At 43.0% G+C, this 25,973-nt stretch overlaps 1 protein-coding gene across 2 annotated transcripts in view; it reads right to left on the bottom strand.

Moving 5' to 3' along the window:
• prkcq (protein kinase C, theta) overlaps positions 1 to 24,031 on the bottom strand; it is a 130,956-nt gene extending 106,925 nt beyond the window's left edge. For both annotated transcript variants that reach the window (XM_072240951.1, XM_072240952.1), the window contains exon 1: positions 23,971 to 24,031. The gene's annotated coding sequence lies outside the window, so the exon portion shown is untranslated. The remainder of the gene's footprint in view (positions 1 to 23,970) is intronic.
• Positions 24,032 to 25,973: the final 1,942 nt, after the last annotated feature.

Below are 25,973 nucleotides of genomic sequence, written 5' to 3' on the forward strand. Positions count from 1 at the left end.
TGGAAAGGATCAATGGGATATGGGTCAAACACAGGCGAATGGGACAAACTCAGATAGATATCTTGGTCAGCATGGATGAGTTGGGCCAAAGGGCCTGATTGTGTTGAATGAATCTGTGACTGTAATCACAGTGTGTCAGCAGACGGCTAAACGTGCTCAGACCCATCATAACGTCCAGTGAGAGATGCAGAACCACAAATGAGAGAATACAGGAACAACAGCGACCAGGGTGGTGAATCTATGGAATTCATTGCTACAGACTGCTGAGGTGGCCAAGTCATCTGGTATACTGTACTTAAAGCAGAAGTTGATAAGTTCTTGATTGGTGAGGGCAAAGTTTGCGGGGAGGAGGAGAATGGGGTTGGGAGGGAACATAAATCAGCCATGATCGAATGGCGGAGCAGACTCTGGGCCAAACGGTTTAATTCTGATCTTATGTCTTATGGTCTTATCAGTTGGAAGCATTTTAACACAAGGAAGGTGTTAAATATAATTTAATGACCAAGGTTTCCTCGGTAGAGCACCAACAGTGAATAGTGACTGAAATCCACCCACTGCATGGTAGCGTAGGGGTTAGTGGAAAGTTATTACAGTGCAAGTGACCCAGGTTCAATTCCCGCAGAAGCCTGTGAGGAGTTTCTACCTTCTCCCTGTGACTGTGTGGCCTTCCTCCCACATTCCAACGACCCTTAGGTTAGAGGGTTAATTGGTCACATGGGTATTACTGGGCAGTATGGGCTCAGAGGGCCAAAAGGGCCTGTTACTCTGCTGTATCTCTAAATAAAAATAATCAATAGAGAGAGACTGCAAATCCACTGAAAAACTACAGGCTAGAGGCTGAGCGTATTATCATGGTAATAACTTGGCAGTCATTCAAACTAAAGGTCTTCAAATTAGTACTAAAAGGGACCTGGAAATAGATTAATCGGAATCAGAAATATCGAATGCAATCAGGCACACTTAAAAGCAAACTTCTGGAAAGAAATGCATGCTATCAGTAAGTGCTAAGCCATTATTACTTATTATTAAACAAAGAAGTGCGATTCAAAATTGTAAAGACGCTGTGAACAACATGTCGGTTGCTGAGAGTCTCAAGACCTTTTTCACTGGAGCGAAAGGGCTGGAGGGGTGGCTTTTCAGAGGTTTACAGCACCGTGAGGGACACGATTAAGGGGAATGGTCGCAGTCTTTTCCCCAGGGTAGGGGAGTCCAAAGCTAAAGGGCACGGGTTGAAGGTAAGAGGGGAAAGGTTTTCACGCTGAGGGTGGTAAGCATATGGAACAAGCTGCCAAAGGAACTGCTGGACGTGGGTACAATCATGACATTTAAAAGAAACTTGGGCAAGTACACAGATAGGAAAGGTTCAGAGGGATAGGGGCCTATCTTCGATGGTAATCCTAGAATGCAGAACAACGCAGCACTGAACTGTGGCCCACAATGCTATACTTACCTTTTAACCCATTTAAAAATTAATCTCGCCCCACCCTTCTACACAGCCCTCCATTTTCCTGTCATCAATGAGCCTATTTAAAATCCCTAATATGTCAGACTCTACCACCACCCCCTTATTTACTAAACGGGGAGAAAATTCAAAAACCAGAGGTGCAAAGGGACTTGGCAGCCCTCGTGCAGGATCCCTTGAGGTTTAACTTGTAGATTGTGTTGGTGGTAAGGAAGGCAAAGGCAATATTAGCATTCATTTCGAGAGGACTAGAATACAAAAGCAATGATGTAATGCTGAGATTTTGTAAGGCATTAGTCAGACCACACTTGGGAGTATTGTAAGCAATTTTGGGCCCCTTATCTAAGAAAAGATGTGTTGGCATTGGAGAGAGTCTAGAGGAGGTTCACAAGAATGATTCTGGGAATGAAAGGGTTAATGTGCGTACAAGGAATGTTTGATGGCTCTTGGCCTGTACGGAGTTTAGAAGAATGTTGTGGGGGCGGGTGAGGTGCAGATCTCATTGAAACCTATCGAATATTGAAAGGCCAAGATAGCGTGGATGTGGAGAGGATGTTCCCTGAAGTGGGCGATTCTACGACCAGAGGGCACAGTCTCAGAATAGAGGATGTCCATTTAGAACAGAGACGAGGAGGGATTTCTTCAACCAGAGGGTAGTAAATCTGTGGAATTCATTGCTACAAATGACTGTGGAGGCCAAGTCATTGGGTATGTTTAAAGAGGAAGTTGATAGGTTCTTGATTAGTAAGGGCTTCAAATATTATGGAACGAGATTGAGAGGGGTAATAAATCAGCTCTGTTGGAATGGTGGAGCAGACTCATTGGGACAAATGGCTTAATTCAGTTCCTTTGTATTATGGCAATGTGCTTCATGCACCTGCCACTCTGAGAAAAAAATCTTACCTCTGACATCACCGCTATACTTTCCTCCAATTTCCTTAAAACTACGCTCCCTTGTTTTAGCCATTTCTGCTCTGGGAATGAAGTCTCTGACTATCCACTCAACCTGTGCCTCTTATCACCTTATGTACCTCCGTCAAGTCACCTCTCATCCAAAGAGAAAGGCATCAGCTTGTTCAAACTTTTCGCACAAGTCATGCTCTCTAGTCCAGGTAGCATTCTGATAAATCTCCTCTGCACCTTCTCTAAAACTTCCTCCTGGGTTGGCATGGGCATGTTGGGCTGGCGGGCCTGTTTGGGTGCCATATTTCTCTAGGTTCTCAAGTAGGATGCTTGAGTGGTACCTCATCTACCTCCCTGAACATTCCTTCCTTCCTTGCTACCAGTGCATTGAGGTCACAGTGTGTTTCATCTACCAAATGCCAAGCAGTTATTCCTCTCTGTTCCTCCATCAGTCTATCCACACCTGTGGCCTCTACCACTGAGGACAAAGTTAACCCAGGCAGGGCATCACCATCACCTATTCAAGTCAAGCACTATCCCGAGTTAGAAATATATGTGTCGCCCTTTCTTCATTGCCCCTGGGTCTAAATCTTGGAGGTCCCTCCCCAGTAGTGCTGCAGGACCCTCTTCACTAGAAGGACTGCAGCTGTCCAAGAAGGCAGTTCCTTCTCCAAGTCAGGAGTGGGACTGAATACTGACCAATGTCCGGGTTCCTAGATTCTAGACAGAAAAGATTCTGCATGTGCTGGAAATCCAGAGCAACACACATAAAATGCTGGAGGAATTCAGCAGGTCAGGCAGCATCAATGGCTATTTGGATGCAATTCCTATCTACTTAATACAGAAAGAATCCATTTTCATTTCTGTCAATAGCGGGGAATGCCCACATTCTTTTGGAACATATCCAACTTATTTTGCGCACTAATTTAACGGATTGAAAGCCGTGTGGGTTCTACTTCACCATATTTTGAGCAGCTGGCAATAATGGAAAATGATTCGGTTCTCTATCCCACGCACTGTTTACAGGAGAGTCATTATTACATTAATGCCAACACCACTAATATCCCAATTATGACACCAACACAACAGAAAATGATCTTGCTCTTGAACTAAAAGCACACAAAAGTGGCTCAAATATTTGCATTAAAATACGGCCTCATCTAAGGCTGGAGACTGCAGTGTATAAATCACAGAGAGGCGTGGGATTGAAGATAATTGTAAAAGGGATTGAGGGAATCTCATCTGCCTGTCAGTGCCCAGTTTGGGGATGTTTTCTGCTGAGAACAGATCATAAACTAAAATATTTATAAAATTGGCATGAATAAGCATCAAAATAATGATTCCAAAAACACTATGACATAGGACAGTACAGCACAGTACGGTCCTTTGATCTTTGAACTTACTCCAAGTTTAATCTAACCCTTCCCTCTTCCATAGCCCTCCAGTTTTCTTTCATCTATGTGCCTAACTAAGAGTTTCTTAAATGCCCTTAATGTATCCACTGTGTAAAAAAAAATCCTCTGACACTAATTAAGCCCTCCTGCATTAGCAATTTCTGGATAAAATATGTTGGCTATCTACTTTATCTATGCATCTGATTTTATACACCTCTGTCAAATCACCTCTTATCCTCTTTGATCCAAAGTGAAAAGCCCTAGCTCGCTCAACCTCTCCTCATAAGACATGCTCTCTAATCCAGACGGCAATCTAGTAAATCTCCTCTGCACCCTATCTAAAGCTTTCACACTCTTCCTATAATGAGGCGAGCAGAAGTGAACACTGTATTCCAAGTCTGGTCTAACCAGAGTTTTATAGAGCTGCATATTACCTCATGGCTCTTGAACATGCTTCACAACAACACAGGAACTAGGAACAGGTCCAACCATGCCATCTTCTAGCAGCTACCATCTGGCAGGAGGTAGAAAAGCCTGAATTCCCACATCAGAAGGTTCAAGAACAGCTATTTCCCTTCAACAAGTTGAACCAACCAACATAAGCTTAATCACTAACTTGACTACAAAATTTAAGAGAAGCTTGTTTAAGTACATGGATGGGAAGGGTCTGGTGGGCTATGGTCCACGTGGGACTAAGCAGAATAAGAGTTCAGTATGTACTAGATGGGCCGAAGAGTACTACAGCACATAAACAGACTCTATGACTAGGATAGCTGGTCGTTAAGCTTGCTTCATCATTCATTGACATCATGGTTGATCTTCCACCTCAGTCCTATTTTCCTGACCACCTCTGTATGTTGCAGACCAACATAATCACAGGCACATCCCTCTCCACCATAGGTAGTATCTACATGTAATGCTCTCTGAAGAAAGCAATGACCATCCAGGCCATGCCATTTTCTCAGAGCTCGCATCGGGCAGGAGCCCGAAGTCCCACACCACTTGGTTCAAGAACTGCTATGTCACCTCAACCATTCAGTTGTTGAATCAACCTGCACAACCATATTCACTATTTCAGTATAGAAGCACTACGACCACTTTGACCTAAATAGACTTTAGAGATAAATAGTTTGATTTGTCACATGTACATCGAAATATCAAATATATATAGTGAAAGGCACCATTTGCATCAATGACAAACGCAATTCGAGCATATGCTGGGGGTAGCCACAAGCGTTGGCATGCTTCCAGTGCCAACATAGCATGCCCACAACTTACTAACTACTAACCTGTACGTTTTTGGAATGTGGGAAAAAACTGGAGCACCCAGGTTCAATTTTCTTTATTGGTTAAAAAAAATGCGCATAAATTATCTTTAATCTATGTTTATCTTGTGAATGCTGCTTATCTGATGCTATTTGCTCGTGACGCTGTTGCAAGTAAGTTTTTCATTGCACCTGTGCCCACATGCACTTGCACATATAAAAGGTAAAGATTCAAGATTCATTTTATCCGTCACATGTACTTTGAAACATAGAAACATGCAGTGAAGTGCATCAGTTGCACCTAATCAAATCAGCATGGGTTGCGTTGGGGAGGGCCTGAAAGTTTCACCATGCTTCTGGTTCCAACTTTATTAAAGATAAAATGACAATAAACTTGACTTTGATTTTGATCCCTTGATTCCTTTGTTGCCCAGATACCTATCAATCAGTTTCAAAGGAGCGCCATGTCTTGGCCACAGAGAATTCCAAGAATTTACATTTTCTGAGTGAAGAGATTTTTCCTCGTATCATCCCCATACGGCTTCCCCTTTTTCTGAAACTGTGATCACAGGCTGTCACTCAGTTGGAGAAAATCTCCTCCAGCCTGTCAAGTCCCTTTAGTTTTGCAACTTTAAGAGTGTTCTTGCTACTCTGGGGCTTACATTTATTCCTCAGCTCGTGAAGTCAAGTGGAATTGACTTTATTGCCGTGTGCATAAGTACAGTGAGGTACAATGAAAAATTTGCCTGCAGCAGCATCATAGGCACATCAGTACAGACAACACACAGATTTATGTCAATGTTGAGGTGACCTTCAGGCTGTGCAAGGTGCTATAAGAATGCAATTCGTAGTTTCTTTTTACATGTTATGATGACCTTTTAACCTGCTTTAAGATCAATCTAACCCTTCCCTCCCCACATAGTTCATTATCCTTTCATCCATGTCCTTAATGTATCTGCTTCTACCATTACCCTGGCAGGGCGCCCCACATACTTTCCATTCTCTGTGTGAAAAACATTCCCCCTATACTTTACTCCAATCACCTTAAAATTACGCTTTTACCTTAAAAATCGCTGTAAATTATCTTTATATTGTTCTAAAAGTTCTGCCTTTCTAATCCATTCTCAAACCTTTCATTGACCATAGAACACTAGTACAGTAGAGGATCTTTGGCCCTTGATGCTGTGCCAATATCTTAACCTATTCTAAAATCGGCACGTGGCCAAGTGGTTAGGGCATTGGACTAGCGACCTGAAGGTCGTGAGTTTGAGCCCCAGCCGAGGGAACATGTTGTATCCTTGAGCAAGGCACTTAATCACACATTGCTCTGTGACGACACTGGTGCCAGGCTGTATGGGCCTTAATGCCCTTCCCTTGAACAACATTGGTGTCGTGGAGAGGGGAGGCTTGTAGCATGGGCAACTGCTGGTCGTCCGTACAACCTTGCCCAGGCCTGCGCCCTGGAGAGTGAAGACTTTCCAGGTGCAGATCCATGGTCTCGCAAGACTAACGGATGCCTTTATTATTATTTATTCTAAAATCAATCTAATCCTTCCCTCCATCATGGCCTTCTTTCATTCATATGCCTATTTAAGAGTCTCTGAAATGTCCTCAATATACCTGCCCTTACAAGCAACCCTGGCAGAAAATTCTATGCACCTACCACTCTGTGTAAAAAAACTACTTTTGATATCTACCCTGTACTCTCCTTCTATCACCTTAAAATTGTGCCATCTCATATTAGACATTTCTGCCCTGGAAAAAGGTGGTGACTGTCCAGTGTCTATAAACACAAGAGATTCTGCAGATCTCCAAAATCAACACACATAAAATGCTGGAGGAACTCAGCAGGTCAGGCAGCATCTATGGAGAGGAATTAAGAGCTGATGTTTCTCGCCAAGGCCATCTGTCTATGTTTCTCATTATTGTGACTGGTGTAAAAAGTTAAAACTGAGGAATTAATAGCTGACAGAGAGAAAACAATCGGTAGAATGGAACACTGCAAATTATAAGCAGTTTGCAAAACGGAGAACTTTGGCACCTGTTACTGGGACAGCTCACAGACCCTGTACTGACAGAGTTCACAACCTACATGTAATCGACTGAGGCTTCCTGTATACACGCTCGTGTGCGGTTAGTTCACATCCTGCGTGACGTCTGAGATAGCTGTGTTTACTTTTCAAAGAAGCTGCACATGTGCACTCTCCCAAAATTGTCCATTTTGCAGCAAAAACAGAGAATGCTGGGAATACTCAGCGGGTCAGGCAGCAGATATGGAGAGAGAAGATTCAGGATTCAAAATTCAAGATTGTTTATTGTCATCCTTTAGTACGCAAGTGTAAAGTAGAATGAAATAATTCCAGAACTAATGCTGCATAAAAAAAACCAAAATGACAATATATATAAATTATAAAAGTAATCCTATAAAACACAATGTACAAATAACTGCTCTATACATAGGTTGATTGTATGTACATAAAGTCACACTATGCGATGTCTATGTAGTGGTGGTGGGGGATGGAATGGTGTGCAAATGGGTGGAGGTGTTGATCAGCCTGATAGCTTCAGGGAAGTCACTGGTTTTGAGAAGTGGTGGTCCTGGCATGGCGTGGAAACAGTTAATATTTCAGGTCTGGGACTCTTCATCAGAACTAGCAATAAGAGATGTTAGTTTTAGGTAGCAGAGAGGGAGGGGGGAGGGTGATCAGTAGAACAAAGTGAATATCACTGATAAGGTAAGACCAGATGACTTAAATGTGTGATTTAAGTGGAAGTAAATGAACTATACTGAAATATGCCTTTTAATTTTGTGTTTTATATTCTCTGCTTTTTGCTCTTTTATTGTTGCCACTTGCATGATTTCTTTTTGCATGCAGGGAGGGGGTTTTGATGTTTTTCTTTGAATGGGTTGGTTCTCTGGTTTTTAGTTTTGTGACTGTGGGGAAGATGAATTTCAGGGTTGTATACCGCAAACGTACTTTGATAATAAAGCACTTTGAATCCTTTGAAGTTATAATATTAAATTTCTTTGTTCATCAAATCCTATCCTATCTTGTGTTGATGATTAAACCAATGGTTACTGAAGAACTGGCTGATCAGGCCAACTGGAAGGATCCATTGCTGAATCCCTCAAATAACTTTGAAAGGATATCCTCTTCAGATCTCATCTCCTCAAACTCTGCTGGGAAACTGCGCGTGACTGCCCTGCCAACCGCGTGTCCAATTGAGACCCCGGACGCCGAGAGCTGGCTGTATTAGTGATGGATAAGATCAACAGTATCGCTGGCGACACGAATGCACTGCCTGTCTTCAAAGGTATTGGATCCGCAGAGCAAAATCAGAGGCGAGGCTGAGCTGGCAAGGGACTCGCTTTTGCCTTTTGGCCTCATGCTGGGAGTGACTTCAACTTGCATGGCTTACCGTTAAGTACGGCCCTGATGGCGATCTGTAAATGAGACAGTGATTGTGTTCTACAGGAGATTGTCACTACTGGTACGACCTACAGTGACTGCTGCTCTGACCAAAGCATAGTGTGCTAAGTGGTTCTGCTTCCCAATACTCTTACTTGGTGCTGCAGTTTCTACCTAGCCATCCATTAAAGATTTTTCTGTTAAAGAAGCTTTCTTGTTTTTCCATAACATATTGGAGCGGAATTAGGGCATTCAGCCCATTCAGTCTGCAATATCATTCCATCATGGCTGGTCTATTATCCCTCTTAGCCCCATTCTCCTGCCTTCTCCCCATACCCTTTGACACCATTAGTAATTAAGAACCCATCAACTTCTGCTTTAAATGTACCCAATGACTTGGCCTCCACAGCCATCTGGGGCAATGAATCCCACAGATTCATCATCATCTGACTAAAGAAATTCCTCCTTATCTAAAGCGAAGTGCTTCTATTCTGAGGCTGTGCCTTCTGGTCCTAGACTTCCACACACTCTACGCCCACTTTATCTAGTCCTATCAATATTCTATAGGCTTCAAAGAGATCCCTCCCACCCATTCTTCTAAACTCCAGTGACTACAGGCCCAGAGCCATCAAACTCTCCTCAAATGTTAACCCTTTCATTCCTATGATCCTTGTGAACCTCCTCTGGATCCTCTCCAATATCCTCTCACATCCTTTCTTAGATAAGGGGCCTAAAACTGTTCACCGTATTCCAAGTGTGTTTGCTAATGCCTTATAGAGCTTCAGCATTAAATCGCTGCTTTTTTCTTGCCTTTCCAAAGTCCATTGTAACACAGAATAGGATGGTTTGCCCCATCAAGTCTAAGCTAGCTCATGGAGCAATTCAATTTGCTCACTAATTTTCCCTGCTAACATTGGTGTCACCATTCTGTCAAACTCACCTTGCCCAGTCAACCGGAGTTCTGGAGACCCATGAGAGCTGCGCTAGCTGGTATACAGATTACAAGCATCTGGACAGCTGTTTAAGTGTAACATCTGTCCAATAATAAAACCCCAGTGCAATAGATTGGGCAAAAAAATGGACTAAAACAAAAAAAGACACTGAAATTTTCCCCTCGCATCTTAATCCAATGCCCTAGAGTTTTTGATTCCTGAAATCTGGGAAAAGGACTGAGTCTATTCACCCCATTATCTTCTATAAGAGCACCTCTCAGTCTCCTGCACTCCAAGGAATACAGAACTAGCTTATCCAACCTCTCCCTATAACTCAGTACCTCAAATCCTGGCAACATCCTCGTTATTGTACTGGAAAGAGTCTAAAAAAAGCTCCACACCTTTCATATAGAAGGGTAAGCAAGATTGAACACATTCTCTAAATATTGGCTCAACAGTGTCCTAAACAACCTCACCATGATCTCCCAACTTTTATACACACTGCCCTGACTTATGAAGGCCAGTGTGTTGACACTATTTTTCACCATCCTTTCTACCTGTGATTCCACTTTCAGAAAACCATCGACATGTACTCCAGGGTCTCCCTGTTCTACAACACTCACCAATGTTCCGTTGTTCCCTGTGCAAGTCCTACTTTAATTTCCACGATACAATGCCTCACACTTGGCTTAATCTGAATTTTCCAATCCTTGGCCCTCTTACTCAGCTGATTAAGATTCCCCTATAATTTTGATAACCTTCATTGTCCACTGTTCCATCTATTTTAGTGCTACTAAGAGCATAACACATAGGAGCTGAATTAGGTCATTTGGCCCATTGAGTTTACTCTGCCATTCTATCACGGCTGATTTATTATCCCCCTCAAGGTCATATCTTCTATCTTTGACACCTTTATTAAGAACATACCAACTTCCGCTTTAAATATACCCGAGCAACACACACAAAATGTTGGAGGAACTCACCAGGCCAGGCAGCATTTTGTGTGTGTTGCTCAGATTTCTAGCATCTGCAGATTTTCTCTTGTTTGCGCTTTAAATATACCCAATGAGTTGTCCTCCACAACTGTCTGTGGCAATGAATTCCACAGATTCACCACCCTCTGGCTAAAGAAGTGCCTTCTCATCTCCGTTCTAAAGGGTTGTCCTTTATCCTGAGGCTGTGCACTCTGGTCCTAGACTCCCACACAAAAGGAAACATCCTTGCCACATCCATTCTATCTTAGGCCTTTCAATATTCGATAGGTTTCAATGAGACACCTCCTCATTCATCTAAGTGCCAATGAGTAAAGGTCTAGTGTGTTTTGAATTCTCATCATATAATAACCCTTTCATTCCCAGGATCATTGTCGCAAACCTCCTCTGGACCCTCTGCAATGCTAGTACATCCTTTCTTATACAAGGAGCCCAAAACTTCAGCATTAAAGAATAAACCAGTCAGCAAAGAAAATGTAAAAATGACAGTCACATTTCATTATGGTGGTAAAAATACTTTAAAAATAAGTACTGTTTGCATTGACAACCAATGATGTGCTGGGGGCAACGTAGCGTGCCTACAATACTTGGCAGAACACAACAAAATAGAGTGTAACAAACAAAAACAGCAAAACAAGCCATGTTCCTCCCATCCATCTGGGCTCACATACAGCCCTCTAACCCCAAGACAGTCCATATTCTTTGGCCTGCCGCCTCCTGTGGACCTGGACTCGGACACACAGTTCAGTGAGACCCACTCTTACTGCTCCCCCTCTGTGATCTCTGCAGCTCTTTGAGCTCGTGCTCGCGCAATGGCCTTAAGTCCTTCCCAGCAACTTGTATCCACTGCCATTTTGTACTACGTGGTTACCAGCTTCATTTTGAAGCATCCCAGTTTGGATCCCACCAACTCATCAGGAATCTGCATTTGACTGTTTATTCATCTGCATAGACGCTGCTTCACGTGCTGAGTTCCTCGATCATTTTTTATCTGTTACGCAGACATTGGGCCTATGATACAAAATGGATGAACACAAACTGACAAAACACTGTGTTCCAGTGGGTCCTCTCATACAATGACTAATATTTTTTTCTACTGTGCTTTGCATTTACTGATTTTTTTCAGAAATTGTTTTGATGGAAAGTTTGCTCTAATTGGCCCATATTTCATGGTGGAACTACTGGGGCTTGCCACTGTTTCTGTGTGAAACTGACAATGACACTGGGATTTCCATGGTGAACTACAGTTGCAGAGATCCCAGAGACTATAACTGGCTAGGTTGCATTCTTTGTAAAATAATCCACTGTAATCAAGGGAAATCACTTGAACTGATGTAAAGTTAAACTATTTACAGATCAGTCTCACTTTTCAAATGTTATATATAGCTGTAGGGTTTTTTTTGCATAATTACTGCACAGCAAATTATCTGCTGCTAAATAAATCATTCTATATTTATGGAGATATTTCAAAATGCATGGTACTTTGAAATGAAAAATAACGTTATTTCACGTGTGTGCTGCAATTTCACGCGTGTGCTGCAATATTTAATCAGTGAAATGTTTTGCTCTAATTATTTAATTTTATATATCTTAAAAATGCAATTTATAGAATTTTTATATTTGCAGTGTACTGCTGCCACAAAACAATGAATTTTAGAAAGTAAGTCAATGATATTAGACCCGAGCAACACACACAAAATGCTGGAAGAACTCAGCAGGGCAGGCAGCATCCGTGGAGATGAATAAGCAGTCGATGTTTCAGGCTGAGACCTTTCTAGAAAAGAAGAGGGGAGAAGCCAGAATAAGAAGGTGGGGAAAGGGGAAGGAGTACAAGCTAGAAGGTGATAGGTGAAGCCAGGTGGGTGGGGGAGAGGTGATGAAGTAAGAAGCTGGGACGTGATAGGTGGAAAAGGGCTAGAGGAGGAGTCTAACAGGAAGGGAGAGTGGACGTTGGGAGAAAGTGAAGGAGGAGGGGCACTGGGGGGAGGCGATAGGCAGGTGAGAAGAGGTAGAGGGGGAAAAAAATTACTGGAAGTTTGAGAAATCAATGTTCATACCATCAGACTGGAGTCTACCCAGTTGGAATATGAGGTGTTGCTCCTCCAACCTGTGAGTGGCCTCACTGTGGCAGTAGAGGAGGCCAAGGACCCAGATGTTGGAATGGGGATGGGACTGGGTATTAAAATTAAAATGGTTGGTCACTGGGCAATCCTGGTTTTTGCAGATGGAGCGAAGGTGTACAACAAAGGAGTCCGCCAATTTGTGTCGGGTCTCATCAATGTAGAGGAGGTGACATCAGGAGTACCAGATACAGCAGATGACCCCAACAGATTCACAGGTGAAGTGTTGCCTCGCCTGGAAGGACTGTTTACAGCCCTCTATATGCTCCTTCTTCATTCCTTTTGTGCATTCTCCTCTCCTGTCAGATTCCCTCTTCTCCAGCCCGTTACCTTTTCCACCTATCGTCTCCCAGGTTCTTACTTCATGCCCCCTCCTCCACCCACCCGGCTTCACCCATCATCTGCTAGCTTGAATTCCTTGCCCTCCCTCCAACTTCTCATTCTGACTTCTTCCTCCTTCCTTTTCCCATCCTGATGAAGAGCCTCGGCATGAAACAATGACAGTCGTTTTCATAGATGCCGGAGATGCCTAACCTGTTGACTTCCATCAGTGTATTCGGTATAAACAGAGTTTTGAACATTTTTAAGGTAAAACGGATGCATTCTTGATAAGCAAGGGGGTGAAAGATAACCGAAGGGCTGCAAATACTCAATGGTCTAATTCTGCTCCAGGGGCACCTCTTTAAGGAAAGTGGAAGAAAGTTGAGGCAAATGACAGAGGTGGTGTTTGTCTTTTTAAACACAGAGAGTGGAACGCACTGCTGGGTTGGTGGTAGAGATAGATACAATAGAGACATTTATGAGACTCTTAAATAAGCACATGGATACAAGAAAAATGAAGGATTATGTTCTTCATAGGAGGGAAGTACTAGATTGATGGCAGAGTAGGTTTATTAAGATCGGCACAACATTGTGGATTATATAAACTGTGCTATCTTCTATGTCTTATGGTCTTACTGAATCCACAGCCGGCTTGAGGTGCTTCTGCTCCCATCCCTTATGATTCAGTGGCCACATTAGCTACAGGAACCCAGTGCGGTCTTCTGCTGCTGTAGCCTATTCACTTCAAGTTGTGTATTTAGAGGTGCCCTTCTGCACGCCATGATTACTTGAGTTACGTTCGCCTTCCTGTCAGCTTGAATAAGTCTGGGCATTCTCCTCTGTCCTCTCTCGTTAACCCCCACAGAAGTGCTTCTCACTAAACATTTTATTTTTCACTCCATTCTCTGTAAACTCTATACACTGTTGTGTGTGAAAATCTCAGCATATCAGCAATTTCAGAAATAGTCAAATCACCTCATCTGGCACAAAAAATCATTCCACTGTCAAGGTCACTTAGATCACATTTCTTCCCCATTCTCATGTTTGGTCTGAACTACAGTGAACCTCTTGACCATGTCTGCATGCTTTTATGCATTGAGTTGCTGCCACATGATTGGCTGATTAGTTTTTTTGCATTAACAAGGCATGCAGGTGCACCTAATGTAGTGGCCACTGAATATATATGGGCCATCACTGGTTTATGTTCAACTTAAGGACACCTCCACATACAAACAAGCTCTTACAACATTACTAACTGTAAAAGTCTGATGTAGGTACATTATGTTTGTTCCTATGAACAGCAGGATTAATTTTCACTTTCCACTTTTACTAAGTGTTCTTTCATACAGTCTGATGTGCTATTTATTCCATTCACTCCAATGGTGTGGAGGTGTGGTTACCAGATCAAGTGAATATTGTGTATTTTTCAACTTATGGATAAAATAGTCTTAAGAAATTCTGTAAAAGGGTGCTGGGTGTGTGGAATGCACTGCCAGCAAAAGTAGTAAAGATAAGAACAATAGGGTCTTTTAAGAGATAGGTACATAGAGCTTACAAAAACAGGGGGCTACGCAGTAGGGCAATTCTAGATACCTTCTAGAGTAGGTTACTTGGTCAGCACAACATTATGGGCTGAAGGACCTGTAACGTGTGCTGAAGATTTCTATGTTCTATGTCCTAAAAGCGGAACTGTTTGTTATCCGCTGATGGCTGTATATGTTTGTATTTTCATTGGAAGATGTAGTGGGAGAAGACAATGAGGTGTATTTTTAAGAAGGTTTTGCAGAAAGTACTTGTGAAAAGTATTGGCTGATGAAGACAATTTTAAATACATTCAGGCAGATTAAAAGCATGTGATTATTTCACAGTTCTTAAATAGTACTTTAACTAATCTCTAAACCAGCAAGTTTGATGTGCATAAGATTACCTCACCATTTTGCTCTTTTAGCCTATTTATTGGTTTTTATATCTTCTTACTGTAATTTATTTTATATATTGCTGCTGCAAAACAACAAATTTCATGGCACGTCAGTGATAATGATTCTGATGATATTCTTGAATTCCTTAGCTGAAAGTTAACACAGCAAAGTGGTAAATTACTAACCAGTAGATCAAATGTGCCACCATCAAAGTCAATGCCAGGACAATTCAAGATATTTTTGGAGAATTACTCCCTGACCATCCCTTTTTCATTGAGGAGTTCAGAACTGAGGGAAGTGGTGGAAAATTGGAAGCCAAGGTTTGGGGGTGAAGTTAAGGAACACTTTGAAACAGAGGATGAGAGGTATCTGGAACTCTCTTCTGTAAGTAGCTTTTGCTGAATTCAAATTTTAATTCTGAATCTGAGGTTGAAAGATGTTTATCAAAGATATGAAGTAACATGGAACGTACAGCAGGTCACAGCAAAGTGACAGAGAAATATCACATTTAATGCTTGGACTGACTAACCTTCTCCTGCCCTTGCAGAGGCTTGACTCTGCGGTTCACAATTAGAAACCTGACGAAGGGTCTCGGCCCGAAACGTCGACTGTACCTCTTCCTATAGATGCTGCCTGGCCTGCTGCGTTCACCAGCAACTTTTATGGGTGTTGCTTTTAATTCATGAGTGCCTCTGCTGTTGGCAGCAATCTGAAACCTGTCCAGAACTTGGGAGTTTCAGATACTAGAGCTCTGAACTTTTCAATACAATTGCAACATGCACAGTCACTACAATGCTGCGGTGAGTGTGCAAAGGCCCCCCCCCCCACGCTGGTTATCCTCTCTTCCCCACTCTCCCATCAGTACCAAAACTTGAGAACACACACCACGAGGACAGCTTCAGTTTCACTGTTATAACACCCTTGACTGGACCATTTGTATGATTAAGACGAATTCTTGATTTCTCAATCCATCTTGTCGTAACCTTGCACCTTATTGTCCATCTGCACTGCCCTCTCTCTGTATCAGTAACACTTTATTTTGCATTCTGCCATTGCTTTCCCTTGGACTACCTGGATGTACTTATATGCAAAACAAAGTGTTTTTACTGAATCTTAATACATGTGACAATAATAAACCAATTTCAATTAGACCGAGAGGAAAATGATGCGGAAAAGTTATGATCTCACCGGTAGGTTTGAACGAGAGCACATATTTTCCTCCCAAGAAGCTTTACCAGTAATTGGGAAACTGAGGTTTGCCAAACCAGAGGTTTAACAAAATCAGCTTCATTCAGGTCTGATGAAAGGCCACTGGCCTGGAACATTAACTTTGGTTCTCTCATATTTAGATTTATTTATCACATGTACATCAAAACATACAGCAAAATGTGTTGTTTGTGTTAACAGCCAACATACCAAAGGATGTGCTGGGGGCAGCCCATGTGTCTCCACACATTCTGGCACCAAAATAGCCAGAATACCCACAATACCCAGCAGAACAAAACAAAACAACAACAGCAAAACAAGCCTCACCCACCCACAAACACGGGCAGTCTTCCAACCTCAGGACAAGCCCCCAGGCCTCCAATCTCCAACTATGGAATGTCCATTCGGGCTTGGGCTTCATCCTTCAGTATCGAATTGCTTGCCTTGCTGAGTACTTCCAACATTTTCTGTTTCTAATTCAGTTTTCCAACATCAGTATAGTTTTATTTTTGCTTCTCTAGATTTAAAACTGTAAAGTCTGCCCTAAACACTTGTCCGTTATAACGTCAAGGGCATCGTCAATATCAGTGATAGGTATTATAGCCATGAATTCACAGACAGATACAACACTGGCCCTTCAGGCCAACAAGTCCATGCCAAGCAATAAGCATCCAATCACATTTACACAGAGTAGGTTTAAAGGGATATGGCCCAAATGCAAGCAAATTATATTATTATGAATAGGTATCCTAGTTGGCGTGGATGAGTTGTGCCAAAAGCCCTGTTTCCATGCTGTATCTAATAAGACCTAGGAGCAGAATTAGGTCACTCAGCCCATTGAACCTGCTCTGCCATTCGATCATGGCTAATTTATTATCCCTCTCAACCCCATTCTCCTGCCTTCTCCCTGTAATTTTTGATCAAGAACATATAAATGCAAACACGAGGAAATCTGCAGATGCTGGAACTTCAAGCAACACACAAAGTTGCTGGTGAACGCAGCAGGCCAGGCAGCATCTCTAGGAAGAGGTACAGTCGACGTTTCGGGTCGAGACCCTTCATCAAGATTAACTGAAAGAAGAGCTAGTAAGAGATTTGAAAGTGGGAGGGGGAGGGGGAGATCCAAAATGATAGGAGAAGACAGGAGGGGGAGGGATGGAGCCAACAGCTGGACAGGTGATTGGCAAAAGGGATATGAGAGGATCATGGGACAGGAGGCCTAGGGAGAAAGAAAGGGGGAGGGGGGAAGCCCAGAGGATGGGCAAGGGGTATAGTCAGAGGGACAGAGAGAGATGGGGCATTAACAGAAGTTAGAGAAGTCAATGTTCATGCCATCAGGTCGGAGGCTACCCAGATGGAATATGAGGTGTTGTTCCTCTAACCTGAGTGAGGCTTCATCTTTACAGTACCCTCTACTGTAAAGTTCATCTCTACTGTACCTCATCTGTTATTTATTTATTATAATATAAATATTCTTTTTCTCTCTCTCCTTTTTCTCCCTCTGTCCCTCTCACTATACTCCTTGCCCATCATCTGGGTTTTTCTCCCCTTCCCCCTTTCTTTCTCCCTAGGCCTCCCATCCCATGATCCTCTCATATCCCTTTTGCCAATCACCTGTCCAGCTCTTGGCTCCATCCCTCCCCCTCCTGTCTTCTCCTATCATTTTGGATCTCCCCCTCCCCCTCCCCCTCCCACTTTCAAATCTCTTGCTAGCTCTTCTTTCAGTTAGTCCTGACGAAGGGTCTCAGCCCAGAACGTCAACTGTACCTCTTCCTATAGATGCTGCCTGGCCTGCTGCGTTCACCAACAACTTTTAAGAACATATAAATCTCCACTTTAAATATACGCAATGACCTGGCCTCCACAGCTGTCTGTGGCAATGAACTCCATAGATTCACCACCCGCTGGCTAAAGAAATTCTTCCTCACCTGTTCTAAAGGGACATCTTTGTATTGTTAAGCTGTGCCCTTTGGGCCTAGACTCACCCACTATGGGAAATATCCTCTGTACATCCGCTCTTATGGATACACTTAATCCACATACACTCTTATGAATTGATTAAACCTAACACATTCTCTGGCTTCCACCCCCTTCCTTTCCAGTCCTGATGAAGGGTTTCAGGTTGAACTGTCAGCTCCCTATGCCTCTCCATAGATGTTGCCGAGTTCCTCCAGCATTTTGTTCGTGTTGCCCTGTTTCACCAACTCCCAGATTTTACCACTCATCGACACACCGTGGACAATTAACCAGTAGTTCTCAGGATGTGGGAGGAATCCAGAGAACCCTGAGGAGGCTCACGCAGGTGGTCACAGGGAGAACGTGCAAACTCCGCACGGACAGTGCTCGAGGTCACACTGTGCTTCGGTTATTGCAATTCTACCCGCTGCCTCACTGTACTGCCCTCTTTTATCCATGGACAGAGGCAACATAAGTCACACCCTGGTTGCACGAGGCCAAGGTAGAGTCATAGACTGGACGTAATACTGTATAGCTTTCATCAGAACTATGTCAGTGATCCAATGAAGATGCAAAAAGTCCTCACACTTTGGCAAGGACAGCTTCCACTCTGCTGTTATCAGACTTTTGAATGGATCTCTTGTACGTTAAGAGGGTACATATGACAATAACAAACCAATATCAATCACCACTTGTGTCATCGGCCAGAGTCGGCACAGTAGCGTAATACTTTACAGTGCCAGCTTTATGATTGAGGTTTAATTCCCACCGCTGTCTAAAAGGAGTTTGTACGTTCCCCCCATGACTGCATAGTTCAGTTTCATCCAAGTGCTCCGCTTCGTCCTACATTCCAAAGACAGACGGGTTAGAGTTTGTATGTTGCGGGGATGCTATGTTGGCCCAGAAGGATAGTGACACTTGTGGGCGGCTCCCAGCACATCCTGGAGCTGTGTTGATCATTGGCACAAGCAACACCTTTTCAAAGGTTCAAAGGTCAAGTTTAATGTCAGCGAAATGCATACAATATACATCCTGAAATGCTTTTGCTGTATTTTTCAGTATTTACATGACAAATAAAGCTAATATTTAATCTTTCCTCTATCTGAGTTTGCATCTTAATCCATTTTTAGTTTCCTTGCGCCCAGCGAAGGAGTAACTTGCATTTGTATATCACCTGCTACAACCTCACCAATTCCTCACTGTCAACGAAGTCGAAAGTGTAGCAAACGCCCACAACGTGCAAGTCAGAAGAAACATAATGGACTTTAGCAATCTCTCGCCAGCTCACATTTGAAAGAGTGTGATAGGCACCAGGTGGAACATTGCTTTCGCATCTCATTTCCATGACTGCATCACCCCCTTGGTAAACCTGGATGAATACCCTCATTCATTTGTGACTCGGGGGGGGGGGGTGGGAGAAAAAAAATCCCAGTAGCAGAGCCATAGACAACTCAGGCAAATCAAAAAGACCACTGCATCAAATGGAACAATTCTGACAACCTTCCTTTGAGTGAGAAAGTAATTCTTTGGTGCAAAGAAATAAAGCCAGCTCGCCCTTTATATAGGGCATCATCCTGTACTCACTGAAGTTTTCGGTGTATCAGAGTCATACAGTGCAGAAACAGGCCCTTTGGTCCATCTAGTCTGTGCAGAATTGTTATTTTACCTAGGTCCATTAAACGGTATCTGGATCATAGCCCTCCCGAGGTCTGTTCGTGATCTTCTGCTGCAGTAGCCCATCCATTCAGAGATGCTCTTCTGCACACCCCTGGTGTAATGTGAGGTTATCTGAATTACTGTCGCCTTCCCATCAGCTTGAACGAGTCAAGCCATTCTCCTCTGGTTTTCACCCATTCTCTGGATAATATCGCACCAGCCTCTGTAAATTCTAAAGACTGCTGTGCATGAAAATCCCAGGAGATCAGCAATTTCTGAGATACTCAAACCACCCTGCCTGAAACTAATAAACATTCCACAGTCATAATCACTTAGATCACACTTCTTCCTCATTCTGATGTTTGGTCTAAACCTCTTGACCATGTCTGCATGCTTTTATGCCATGAGGTGCTGCCTCATGATTGACTGATTAGATATTTGCATCAACAAGGTGTACAGATGTAGCTAATAAATTAGCTACCAAGTGTATGCTGTGTCTTTGTTCATGTGACAATGACAAACCAACCCCAATATTCTTGGCTAATTTGTTGTCTGCAACTCTGGAGGAGACAAGGATTGGGTTCGCCTGAAAGGCCACTGTCTTCAGGAAGGAAAGGTTTATTTTTCTACACAAACTAGACAGGGGTTAGCCTGTGCTGCCGATAAAGGTGAAGCTGAGTTTATTGTGATATGCACCATATGACATAGGAGTAGAAACAGGTCATTTGGCCCATCAATTCTGCTCTGCCATTCAACCATTGCTGATTTGTTTTCCCTCTCAACACCATTCTCCTGCCTTCTCCCCATAACTTTTGACACTCTTACTAATCAATAACCTATCAACCTCCACGTTGGAGTTTCCACAGCAGTCTGTGGCAATGTATTCCACCTATTCACCACCCTCTGACTAAAGAAATTCCTCCTCATCTCTGTTCTAAAGTAACGCCCTTGTAAGCAGAAGCTGCACCCCTGGTCCTACATTCCACCACTATTGGAAACATCCTCTCCACATCCACTCTATCTACACCTTCCAATATTCAGTAGATTTTTGCATAGACACACACACACACACACACACACACACACACACAGAGTTCGCACATGCACAGTTGCAAACGAAAAATTCACTTGCAGCAGCATTCACAAGAAAAACAAATTAAATATTAAACTATACACAATTTTTTTTTACAACAAATAACATAATTAGAACAAAACAAAAGTCCATTTTATTGCAAAGTGCTCACGGTGTTGCTAAACTGTAGAGATTAGGGTTGTGCTGTTTAATTCAAAACTGAAATGTTGAAGGGAAGTAGTTGTTCCTGAACCTGGTGGTGTGAGACTTCAGGCTTCTGTACCTCCTTCTCAACGGGAACAGCAAAATAATTTCATTCTCAAAGCGAGTTTTAAACAGCAGTCTTTATTTGGGAGCCCAGAGGGTTATCGGGCTTGGATCTACTTATTATAGGTTCTTGATTAGCAAGGGTGTCAAAAGTTGCAGGGGAAAGGCAGGAGAATGGGGTCGAGAGGGAAAATAAATCAGCCATGATGGAATGGTTGAACAGACATGAGCCAAGTGGCTAGCTCTCCACGTATATCTTCTGCTCTGTGGTCTTGTACTGTGATCCCGATGCTCTTGAGTTAAATACGAGAAATCAAAGCAGGATTTGGCCAGGTTATGGTTCAAGCTGCTGAATACAAACATGGCTGATCTAAACCTGGCTTAGGATCCTCTTTCTTGCTTCTGTCCTATAATCCTTTTCCACTTGGCATATCAGAAACCCATCTGCCTTGGCCATGAATGCTTCCCAAGTTCCTCGGAGTAGAGAAGTCCAAAGATTCTTTGGACATGCTCTGGGGGAAGAGGCTCTGCCTTAAATGAACAATGTTTTATTCTGAAATTATGCCCCCTAGTTCTGGATTGTCTTAAGGTGCTAAAATCCTCTCTGTACCTAGATCAAATGTTCCCAACCTGGGGTCCACAGACCCCTTGGTTAATGGTTCATGGCATAAAGATGGTCGGGAATCCCTGATCTAAGGTAAGACATACACAGTGAAGGGGAGGGCAGTGAGGAGTGCAGTAGAGCAAAGGGATCTGGGAATACAAATACATAATTCTTTGAAAGTGGCACCACAGGTAGATAAGGTCATAAAACAAGCTTTTGGCACATTGGCCTTCACTCGTCAGAGTACTGAGTACAGGAGTTGCAATGTTATGTTGAAGCTGTATAATACATTGGTGAGGCCAAATTTGGAGTATTGTGTGTGGTTTTGGCCACCTGTCTACAGAAAAGATATCAATAAGGTTGAAAGAGTACAGGGAAAATTTTCAAGGCTGTTGCTGGGTCTTGAAGACCTGAGTTATAGGGAAAGGTTGAATAAGTAGGGTAATTTCTCGGCAGTAGGGTAATTCTCAGCAGTTTCTAGAGTAGGTTACATGGTCGGCACAACATTGTGGGCCTGTAATGTGCTGTAGATTTCTATGATTCTCCTTGGAGGAGAAGATGGTGGCGCGCCTGCGTGTGCGCAGCCCTCTGGTGAAAAATGATATCGTATCTGTTAAATAGGGGCTGTGGACAATTCTGATTTGATGGAGAATGGACGTGAAAGCACAGAGGAACATCTGGAGAAATTTCTGAAACACCGGTTCGCTGCTGTTGTTACTGTGTGGTCAGGAATCTTTCAGAGGGTAGGCCTCAAAATCCCTTGTCTTGCCTGCTTTTGGTGACCGAGAAGGAGGTCGAATTGTTCGGACAAAAGTGGCGCTCAGTACTCGGTGATGGAGAGCTGATCAGAGCTCGAAGTTTTCGGATGACTCAGAGTCGGATTGTGGTCGGCATGGCAGGGAGAGTTTTTCTTCCTTCTCCCGTCTGCGTGAGATGTGGGACATTTGAGAAACTTCGAACTTTACTGTGCTCATGGACTTCTACATCAAGTTATGGTATTGTTACACTGTTTGTAACTATATGTTATAATTATGTGGTTTTGTCAGTTTTTTCAGTCTTGGTTTGTCCTGTGTTTTGTGATATCACACCGGAGGAAATAATGTATCATTTTTTAATGCATGCATTACTAAATGACAATAACAGAGGACTACGTGTCTTCATAATCATAAGTTGGGACTTGTTCTCTGGCGTATAGGAGAATGAGGGAAGATTTGATTGAGCTATACACAATTCTGAGAGGCATAGATAGGGTAAATGCAAGTAGGCTTTTTCCACTAAGGTCAGGTAAAACTAGAACTAGATGTCATACGTTAAGGGTGAAGGGTGAAATATTGAAGAACTTCTTCACTCAGTGGGGCTGAGAGTGTGGAATGAGCTGCCAGCAGAAGTGGTGGATGTGGGTTTGATTGCAACCTCTTCATGCTTCCACTTCTGGCCCCTTGAGGCAGAGTGAAAATATGCCGGGGATGGTCAAGGGGCCAGAGTCAAGACAGTCTTGACTAAGTACCTGGATGGGAGGGGTATGCAGTGCTCTGATCCAGGTGTGTTCTCCCAGACAGACAAAAGTCTGAAATCACAGACCACCAAGCTCAAAGACAGCTTCTAACGCACCGTTATAAAACTATTAAACGGTCACCTAATATCATCAGATTGACTCTTGACCTCACAATCTACCTCATTGCACCTTGCACCTTATTGTCTACCTGCACTGCCTTCTCTGTAAGTTACTCTGCATTCTGTTACTGCTGTTACCTTCTATTATCTCAATGCACTGTTGAAATGAATTGATCTGATGAACGGTATGGGAGACCCTTCTTTCTGTGTATTTCGGTACACGTGACCAATTTACCTGATTTCTCCTACCACAGGCGCTGCGTGGAGAACTGAACAGGCACTCTTTAGGATTTCCAGCATTAGCAGCATTTTGCGTCACGATTATCTCCGCACTATGCCCTGAGGTTACTCCGGTTCGGAGCCCGGACACCCGAAATCATTGACCGGTCACTTGGACTTCAGTTGCCTGTTTACAAAGCAAAATGGCTCAAAGCCATTCAACCGCTGTGAAACACCCACCAACCATCAACAAAGTGCAGATGTCCTCAACTTGACAGGAATTTTATTAGTACCATCGATCAGTCATACAATCAATACTTAGGCTAAAGTGGCAGCTAATGGTGAAACAATGAGCTTGCAGAAAGTTTGACAAGCAACTCGACATTAAGAGTACAGGTATTGAGAAGCCTTTGGCTTCGACATTTTTTTCTTACAAACCACACACAACTCTGTTAGTAATTCCAATAACATTTTCCATCAAAACACACTGCCAATTACAGACACTACGCTATACTTAGCAGAAACTTAGAATTTCGCTCCACGCAATTCACATATTTGGTTTACAAATTCATTAAAGGAACAACCATCTGGATATTTCCAGCAAAATAACATTAAAAAAAACACGGTTCCGAAAAAGAGATCGAGTGTAAAGTCTCACCGGCGCTGGAAGAAAAGCACGAATATGCAGAGACTCCCTCCTTGCGGTCCGCTGGGTTTCGAGTTAACTCCGTAACATATGTCCAAGTGCAACTACAGCGAACACCACCTTCTCCAACACCGATTGGTTCCCCAGAGGAAGCTGGGGAGCCTGTTTGAAGGGCGCCTTTTCGCGATTGGGCAATGGAGCTGCCAATCAGGCGATGTCACGCCAGACGAACCTACTTGAAATTGATAGTGAAATGTGCAAGTGTTCTCTCTCTCGGTGTCTTGCAGTCTCAAATCTTTTTACAGGGACCTCCTCGATAAGTGGATTTCGTTTTGAGTTTTAATTAACTTTTCCACAGCACCAAATGCGGCAAGTACAGGGATATAGAGAGACAGAGAGCAAATCCCAAACATTGGAAATGTGAGGTTCTAATATAGGATATATATTTAAGATCTCTGTCATATATATTACAAAATAATCCTAATACTGAATCTATCTATTTATCAATGAGATTTACAGGAAGATGGTGTTTCCCTCTTGGCATTGCTTCCAGCCGCACCTCCAACAGTGCCCTGAGGTTAGCTGCGGGGTAAATATGTACATCGACTTGAAACCTTGACTCGTGATTTATGTAGAGTTCCTCACCCACCCCCCTCTCTCTCTCGGTTCTGGAGTTCGTAATCTTAAATATTAGTATGGACTATTATATAAATAATATTTGGTCATAATGTAAACATCTCAACAATATTTTATAGCGGCAATCTAAAATGTTTATATGTTTAAAGTTAAAGGTAAATTGATTATCGAAGTATGTATATGTCCCCATATACTCCCCTGATATGCAATATTTAGTAACCCATGCTATACTGTAGTCTAAAATGGTATCAAGGAATGTTACGGGGGAGGGAAGATTCTGCAATGTTATATATTACATTGCTGTATTGGACTTTTTCTCCCGGAGCGAGTACACTCGCTTCAGCGTGGTTTAGGGTTTTATAAAGTGCACTCGGCGTTTCCTGTTGTGCCAGTGCAATGCCGGGCACTGTTCCCACCTCAAACACGCCGAACTCTGCGGCGCAGATTAAAAAGAGACACAGAGTGGGTTTGCACTTGTAAGATGCTCTCCAAACGGAGCATCTGTCTTCGCGAGAAAGCCCACGCACGGGGGCGAAGGAACAGGATCGAACACAAGCCGACTGCCAGAACCCCGCCTCCACACGCCGTGATGCACCTGGAGTCTGCGACTTCAGAGAAGTCTCGGGGCTGGAGGAGACTTGAATACCGAGCATAGAGTGAACAGGGGCAGCAGGTTAACATATGATCGATCACTTTCCTGCAATAGATGGCGAAAAGTATAAAATAAACGGGAACATAAGGTGTTGGAAACACCCAGCAGGTCAGGCAGCATCTGCGGAGAAAGAGTCAAGGTTTCAAGTTGATGACATCACTGTCGCGACTTGAAATGCTGACTCTACAGGTTTCCATTATTGCACATTTGAGTGCCGCATCCGCACGATACGTTAATAAATACGATTAATTTAAAATAAAATATAAACACATTCAGCACCTTCGAATTTCCCACAACCAGACTAACAGTTGATATGATGCAGTTAAGTTCATTTGATAATTAGTTTGGGGTGTAGAACTCCGACTGGAAACTCGATGAATTTCAGGATGGAAGGGCTCCTGACATTTTTTTTTAAGAGTTTTTCTTAAACTGTGCGGCATGAAAACATCGAGGCTACAAATCTGGAAAATTGTAGCCGTAGTTAGTTGAAAAGTTACGATATCTTTGTTGGAAAATATGACTTGAGTTTACCAGCCGGCTGCGTGTGCTAAGTTTCCGGTGTTTGTATTTCACGCGCCTTTCACTCTGAAATTAAAGCGAGTTTGCCTTGAGATTCTCGGGTCTGTGGTGCTGACGGTGATAAATTCAATGGAAAAAGGGTCAATTACTAGCCTAGTAGGGGTGGCGAGGAAATTGACTTCGTAGGCAAAGTTTTAAGGAGCCGTGG

The sequence above is a fragment of the Mobula birostris genome, chromosome 23 (genome assembly GCF_030028105.1).
Source record: "Mobula birostris isolate sMobBir1 chromosome 23, sMobBir1.hap1, whole genome shotgun sequence".
Classification (NCBI taxonomy): domain Eukaryota; kingdom Metazoa; phylum Chordata; class Chondrichthyes; order Myliobatiformes; family Myliobatidae; genus Mobula; species Mobula birostris.